We start from the raw sequence: 7,755 nt of genomic DNA on the forward strand, positions 1-7,755 counted from the left end.
CCCTGGGCCCTGGGAACCTAGGCCCCCCTCATGAGCGTGCACACACACACACACACACACACACACACACTCAGCCCACGCACGCGCACGGCCACCCTGACACGGCCACACAGGCGGGCATCCCCATGTCCACGTGTCTTTAGCCAGCTGCCCCTGGATCCCTGGCCTGCGTCCTCCAGGCTGAGCTCCTTCAGTGAGGGGGGGGCTGGGGCTCGGCAGGGCACATGTGGGGGGGTCAGGAGACAGCACCTGGGATGCCCTCAGGCCACACCAGGACCAGCTTCCTGGCGACCTTGCAGGGATGTGTTGAGGGGAAGGGGGGAAGGAAGTGGTTTAGGGGGTGGTGTGCCAGCTGTAGTGTGAGATCCAGGCACTGAGACTGTAGGAAATGACCCTCAGGGGCTCCTCCTGACCTGCCTCCCCAGGGAAGGGCCCACAGAAACAGCCCACAAGTCGGAGACCTCACTCTGCCACCAGCTCATGACTGGGCTTGTGTGAGAGGGCCGCACTGTGCCCCCTAAAGTCCCTCTCAGCCCAACCCCGGGTTGTCTTCAGCAGCCCCCTGCCTGCCCCTCTCTTCCAGCCTAAATGACAGAAGAAGAAACTGAGGCCCAGGGAGAGAAGCAGGCTAGTGCCCCCCCACCCCACCGCGTGCCTTGTGAACTCAATATGGACAGAAGAGCTGGGCTGTCGCTGAGTGAGAGGGCTCTGGATTGTGCTGCAAGAGGACCCCAGGCGTTCCCAGGGGGTGCAGGATGCGACCCGAGGCGCTGGGCAGCCAGCTGAGAGCCAGGCCAGGGCACCCGGTGAAGGAAACTGTCCGGGAAGGGAAGCGCGTGGGCAGAAAGGGTGTAGTTATTCAGAGGTGTGGGAGGGGCGGGGAGGGAGCGGGCAGGAGCCAGGGTGTGAATAGGCAGGTGGGATTGTGGGGAGGAATGTGAAGTGTCACTGAGAGAGCAGCTGGTGTGGCTGGGTGGTGTGCACAAGTGTGAACGGGGCAGGAGTGCGGGGCTCTGGAGGGGAGAGGGAGCCACTACGCCAGTCTGGAAGAGAGATGTGGGGTGGGGGCGCTAGGTGACAGTTACTGCCATTGGCCTGTCTCCTCCTCAGGTTGAGTGCTGGGCTCCAGGGCAGTGAAGGTTCCAGAGCCAAGCTGAGCTGCGCCGCGGGGGTGAGGGTGGGGGTGGGGGTCTGGTCTGTCAGAGGAATGTATCCCTGTGTCCCCAGGGAAGGGCTGCGCGTGCTCCAAGCCGGGAAGGGGGTCTGTGGGGGCTAGGAAAGCCGGGAGGTGTCAGCTGGTCAAGGTCAGGATCAGAGAGTGCCTGGCAGAGGTGTGTGTCCAGTGTCCTCACCCACACTTTCTCTCTCCTTTCCGGAGCTTCCCCTCCCGTCCAGGCAGCCCCCTCCTACCCCAGCGGGGAGCGCCAGGCCGGGCAGCGGCCGAAACTGGGACGGGGTCCTCTGGGACTAGGGGGTCTGGGAGGAGGGTTTCTGAGCACAGTGCGGGGAAACTGGGAAGGAAGGTGGAAAGAGAGGGGACTCTGGCGAGGCCGGGGGAACCTGGGGTTCCCCTCGAGGGGCTCGGCCCGAGAACTTGGCGGCGGCGGCCAGCTCGCTGGCCCTCCCCCTCGGCGGTGACCTCTCGCTCCCGGCCCCCTCCCCGCGGCGGCGGCGCCTTCCNCTCCCTCCCACAACACCGAGGGGGGGTGAGGTGAGGCGAGGCTGCGGCGGTACCACCCTGGGCCTCCTGGGGGAGGGGGCGGGGAGGGCATCAGTCGGTCTGCAGACTCCCCGAGCCTGGGGAGCGGGCCGCCCTCTCCTTTCCTCCTCCGACGGCGTCGACCTGGGGTGCGGGGTCCCCGCTCTCACCCTACCTCTGACTCCTCATCTCTAACCTTCCCTCTCCTCCCCCTCCCCCTTGAGTAAATGCAATGACACATTCTCCCAAATGCCAGCGAGCTGGCCTCGTAGCAAGTGATGGTGTTTTTCCTGCTGCCCTTTGTCTGGGCTGACCGCCCCCCTTGCCTATTGTCCCGCCGCCAGTCCTGGTTCCAAAAGCTGGGGCTAAGTGAGGCGCGGGGCTGGGGCAGGTGACTAACCCCTCACAACGCCCCTCGGGGCGGGGGAGGGGGAGGGCGCCCCAGGCCCGCTGCCCAGCTCGGAGGAGAGCGGAGGGCCCTTGGCCGAGGGTTTTCCTCTCAGGTTCACAAGGTTCTCCGCTCTTCCCAGCGGCCGGGAAAGCGCACAGGGGTGGGGGAATCGTGGTTCATTAATCAGCACGAGGCACCGGACCAGTTTCAACACCAGAGGCTGCACGGGTGACTCAGCGGGAACGCTCCCATTCAAGGCGATGGACAGACCCAGAGTCCCCATTTGTGAAACGCTCCCCCGTAAAGACGTTGGGCTTTCTGTCGCCTCCGGGGTTTGGGGCTGTTGGTGTTTTCCAGGGGTAGGAGGTAGTGCTTGCTCTCCCTCCTTCCTTCCCCGGGCCTGGGCTGGGACGTGCTGGGCGGGATACCTGGGGGACCCTTAAGCCTAGACCCTCCCAGGACCGTCTCCTTTCTGCCCCCTTCCTCCCCCTACAGCGAGCTGCCAGGGAGAGTGCAGAGGAAACCAGGAAGCGGCTCTCCATCTGGGGCTTCCAGACATCTCCTTTTGGGGACTTCTTGGGGGACAGTCATTCGGTCTCCAAGGCTTGCGTACTCCAGACCCAGACCACCAATTAAACCATTTGGTAATAAGTTGCTTCTGTTGTTTATTTGTTTTTTCAAAGTGGGAGAGGTGGCGGCAGGCCTACCCTGGAAGGTGATTCCTCTTCCGGGAGCAGCATCAGATCCTTGACCCCATGCTCCTGCCCCCGTGTGCCCCCCGGAGGAGGGAGGGNCAAGAAGGCAGATGCCCAGTGGGTGACTGGCACTGAGGCCAGCCATGAGGTCCTCAAGCAGCCTCCCTTTCTGAAGGAGGGAGCCACGAACAGTGGGGAAGAAGGGGGTGCGGTTCGTCATTCTCTCGTTTGTAGCCTGCTCCTTGCGGAGAGTCTCTGCACAGACAATGTGGTTTGGATTTGGCTGAGCCCCCTCAGCACCTTATAAAGCACCTTGCTGAGTCAGGGAGAAAGCAGCCCCCACATGGGAGAGGAGGGGGGGCCGGGAGAGAAAGGGAAAAGAGGGAGAGGGGAGCTGAAGGAGGGAGGTGGGGGGCTGAGAGAAGAGGAGGGAGAAAAGAGAAGGGAAGGGCAGGAAAGTAAATGGGTGGGAGAAGGGAGGAAGGGAGGAGGCAGGAGCCCAGGGAGGAAGAGGAACAGACCGCAGTGGAAGGGGAGCACCCCCCCCCCCAGCTACACGCCCAGCAAATACTCACCTCGGGAGTCCAGAAACCATTGCTTTGCAGGAGCTGAGGGCCTGCGGCCCTGAAATGGGGACCCAGGCCAAGTGGGAGCAGGGACAACTGACTTTACACACAGCCACCCCCCACCCTCCCCCCACCCCCAGCTGGATATGGTGACCCCCTCACGCAGGGGAAGGAGGGAAGTCACCTTCTCCCTCTGCCTCTTGTCTAGACTTGCATCCCTGCCCTCTCCCCTCATCCAGGGGGTGGCCAAGCCCCCCCCCATCTTCCCCACTGCCAAGGGGAAAATCAGCTCCATCTCCAAGCTGCCAGTGCCCCTCTGCCATGTCTGGGCAAAGGCAGCAGGCTCGGAGCTGCCAGGTGGGTTGGGGTGGGGGCTGGGATAAAGACCGTGCCTTTCTGCTGCCAAATCCTAAACAGGGTGGGCTGTTGGCACTTGGGGAGAGGAGGAAGAAAGGAGAGGCATGGGCAGCTCCCCCTCCAGGATTTCTACAGGGTGGGGACGCAGGTGGCTGCCCTCTGACTTCCAGCAGGGGACCTCCCGCTCCCCTGTGGCGCTCAGACAGGGCTTGTGGTTCGGGGCTTGCCGGTGAGGGCAGGGCAGAGGTCACAGGAGACTCCTGCCCCCTGAGCCCCAGAGCCATCTAGGCGAGAAGGAAAACCCACCCCTGCCTTTCAGAATTTCATGGGCTGGTGACAAGGGGCACTCATTAAACAGAGACCAGAGGATGGAGAGGGCAGGAGAGCTCTGGGAGGAGGCGGAGCTTCGGGGTGGAAATGCAGCCGGACCCACAGGAAGGTCTCCTGGCCCACGGGGCTCCCTGCCTCCTGCAGAGAGCAAGGCTGGGAGTCAGGATGGGGGCTTCCAAGTGGCCAGCCGCCTGGCCTTGGGAAAAGGCCGCCGCCTCTCTGTGTAACGGGCTATGACCACCTATGCCCTCCTCCCCAGCAGGATGGTGGAGACCGGTGAGTTCATTGCTTTGCCGCCCTCTCTGGTCTCCCAGACTCCAGGCCGCATCCACAGGGGGTGGCAGGCAAGCCCCCAAGGGATATGGCTGGGAGGCGGGCAGGCTGGCACCGGGTGATGCCCCGGTTGCCCTCCAAAGGAGGGGGGGGTGAGTCAGTTTTGGCTCAGGGACAGGCCACACCTCTCCCTCTCCCCTTCCCTCCCTACTCCTGTAACTGGTACCCCCAGGAAAGGCATTCCAGGCATCCCCAAAATACTATGTCCCACACAGCTGCAGACTTGGCACTGAAGGGGTCCTGGCCCCAAGGATGTCGAGGATTCCTGAACGATTCAGTCCTGATCCAGTCCTTTCCTGACGGGTCAGTGGGAGTGAGGGGGGTGCTGGAGAAGCCCACAGAGGTGAGTGAGGACACTCACGGATTCATTCACGTGTTGACCAAACATGTCCTGAGTACACAGACCGGAGCCCCGCGGGGCCACGCGGACGAGGGCCGGAGGCTGAGCTGCGCACCGGCAGGAGAGGCGCGGGCCTGCCGGTGCCTGCTGCGATGCCTGGCATTTCTTGGTGACACTTTTACTCCATTTAGGACTCTAAGGCTTAACGAATGACAATAGTTTAAACCCACGGAGGAGCTCTCACCACGTGTTGGGTCCTGTGCTAAGGCTTTTCGTGGCCGATACCATCTCATTTTTACTTAACCCTAGAAAATAGCAACTGGGATTTACCCATTTTGTATGTGAGATCACCGACGCTTGGTCAGATGAAGTCATTTGTCTCAGGTCACACTAGTGGCAGAACCAGGACTGGAACCCAGCACGGTGTGCCCTTTTAATGACACCATTCAGATGCCAACATGGGGGATGCCAAGAAGGGGAGAGGCTGGGTGCTGAGAGCCACTCCAGAGGCACCGGGACTAGCCAGCGCCCCCTGGCTGCGAGGTATCTGACCTGGACACAAAGGGAGTCCCCCTGTGCCTGGAGCAGACCTGGCCCCTCCGGCTCTCCACGCACCACCCACTGTTGACATGGGCTGTGTGACACGGGGGCGGGCACCTGACCTGGGCCCTCCTGGGCTGGTGACAGTCAGCACCCTGAGAAGCGCTCCAGTCCCCCCAGCTAGAACTGTAGGTTTCAGGAGCAGGCAAGTGGGTTTGAATCACGGGATGGGTACCGAGCTGCGTGTCAGGCACCCACCCACCCACAGCCTGGGTGAGGGCTTCCCTGGGCTTCCGAGGGCCCTACTATTGCGCCTGCCAAGTGAGGGCTGGGTAGGCTCGGAGGCTCTGCCCGGGCTGCCTGGGATCCGATTCCCTGATGGGAGGCCTCCTGTCCATCACCACGGGCGCACTCCACTGGCTGCAGGCCTGGGGGCCACCAGGGGGCCGTCCATTTCCCTTTCCCTCCAGTGGGCGCGAGCCCAGAGGGCCCTGCCTCACCCTGAGCTGGCGGTGATGTCAGCGGAAACCCCAGGGTGCTGAGGACCTCCTCCTACCTCAGCCACGGCCCTACCCTGCCCTGCATCCCGCACCCGCACCTGGACTGGCTCAGCCTCCCGGGGGGACACCGCGCCCACCTGCCCTCTGCTGCCCCGTGAGGCTGAGGGGAGCCGGGCCCTTCTGCCTGCCTCTCCCCTGCCCTGCCTCGGCTTTGTCTCCCCATCTGCAAGGATGTCTGGGTGATGAGTGGGTGCCGGAAGGAAGGGCAGAAGGGGTAGCCCCGGATGCTCGCTCCTCCCTTGCCTGCCGGGAGCTTTCCCCGCCAGCCTCCTCGGATGTTCCATTGCCCTGGCCAACCCATGCCTCGGGCTCCGTGACTCCGTCTCCCCTGGCAGAGGAGTGGGGTTACCTCTCCCTGGGCTGGAAGATCCTTATCCTCCCCTGCTGAGTCACTGCCGGCCCCTCCTGCTCTGTCCCCTCCCTCCCTGTGGGGCTCCCTCCTTCAGACTTCTCCCGCTTTCTCCAGACTGGCTGGGTTCCTCAGGGGCCCCGGGGGTCAGAGGACGAACAGCATCTCCCTGGGATGCCTCGGGGTCCCACCCCGAGTGACCGCCATCCAGCACTGTTGGGACAGTGACAAGGAGTCAGGGTGCCGCTAGCTGTGTGACCTCGGGCAAGTCACTTGGCTCTTCTACACCCCGCTTTCCTCCTGCGCAGAACAGGGTTGATGATAATGATACCTTCCCCGGAGGAAGGACAACTGAGTTAATACAAGTCTAATCTCTGGCACTCGACACTTGATAATGTTGAATATTATTGTTCTCTGCCCCGCCATGGCCTATGCTCCTGTCTCGGCTGATGATGCCACCTCCCCCTTTCCAGTCCCCAGGCCCACTTGTCTGCACCTTTTCTGTTCTTTAGACTCTGCTTTCCTCCTGAAGCCCGTCCCCCCAACTCCAACACGATCCGACCGTGTGACGCTGGGCGCAGACCCCAGGGCCCAGACACAAGACTGGAGAGTTCGAGTTGGGCCGTGGTTCAGCGATGACCAGTTCCGGGGCGTTTGACTTTGCATCCCCGACAGCCTCCACGTGGGGCTGCGTGTATTGAAGGAGGGCTGGAGGGGGAAGGGTGGACACTCAGGGCACAGGGAGCTCTGAGTGGAGTCAAGGGGTCCTGGGTGTGCCAGGCGCGGCCCCGTCTGGGCTTCTAGGGCCATCTGTCTGCAAGACACGAGTGGTGGTTTGGGTCTGTGAGGAGCTCACCAACCCCTTCCCCCCCCCACGCCCCCCCAGGCGCCTCTCAGAGGTCCCCGTCCTGTCCTTACCAGAGCGCCCTGAGCACTCGCCAGGCACGGCTGCTGGCCGCTGCGAAATGCGTATAGTGACAGAGGGCTCGAGAACTCAAGGTGTACACAGGGCTGTGGTGCAGGGGAAGGAGAGGGAGGGCAGGGCTTGGAAAGGGGCCGAAGTGGGTCTGAGTGGCGCAGAGGGAAAGCCGGCCTGGGGCTGGGGAGGAGCTGCCACACCGGCCTGTGGGGCGCAGCCACCTAACAGGCTTTGGGAAGCCCCTCCCACATGTGCCCTGAGGAACAGCGTGGACATAGAGGGACCCGCGGCCTGCCCCCAGGGGCTCCGGGGCTGCTGGGACGGAGGGCAACATGGCCCCAGAGCCGTGTGCCCCGCTCTTAATTAGCAGTCTCCTCCTTGCCCTACCCCAGTTGCCTGAAGTCTCTCCCCTGCACGGCAGGGAGCCCATCTCAGCCAGGGAGGATGGCGTCCTGGCCCCCTTTCTCCCTGGGTCGCAGCCCTAGCCCAGCGTTGGGCACCGAGCTGGCACCCACAAGCTCGTGGCCAGGGCAGAGCAGCCTGGTGTCTGTTCTGGAAGCTGGGACCGTACACGGTGTCTGTCTCCCTCTGCTGGTCCCTTAAGGGACAGCCTGGCCAGGACGCTTTTGCACAGAGCTGGTGGTGTCCCGGTCTCCCCAGGAAGTTGGGGGGGAAG

At 63.2% G+C, this 7,755-nt stretch overlaps 1 long non-coding RNA gene across 1 annotated transcript in view; it reads left to right on the forward strand.

The window, feature by feature from the left end:
* The window catches only part of LOC144237740 (uncharacterized), a 39,050-nt gene extending 36,324 nt beyond the window's left edge, over nucleotides 1–2,726 (forward strand). The window contains exon 3 of the long non-coding RNA XR_013336929.1: nucleotides 2,586–2,726. This is a non-coding gene — a long non-coding RNA (uncharacterized LOC144237740). The remainder of the gene's footprint in view (nucleotides 1–2,585) is intronic.
* The last annotated feature ends 5,029 nt before the right edge of the window (nucleotides 2,727–7,755 follow it).

Source organism: Crocuta crocuta, unplaced genomic scaffold, assembly GCF_008692635.1.
Source record: "Crocuta crocuta isolate KB4526 unplaced genomic scaffold, BGI_CrCroc_1.0 scaffold647, whole genome shotgun sequence".
NCBI lineage: Eukaryota > Metazoa > Chordata > Mammalia > Carnivora > Hyaenidae > Crocuta > Crocuta crocuta.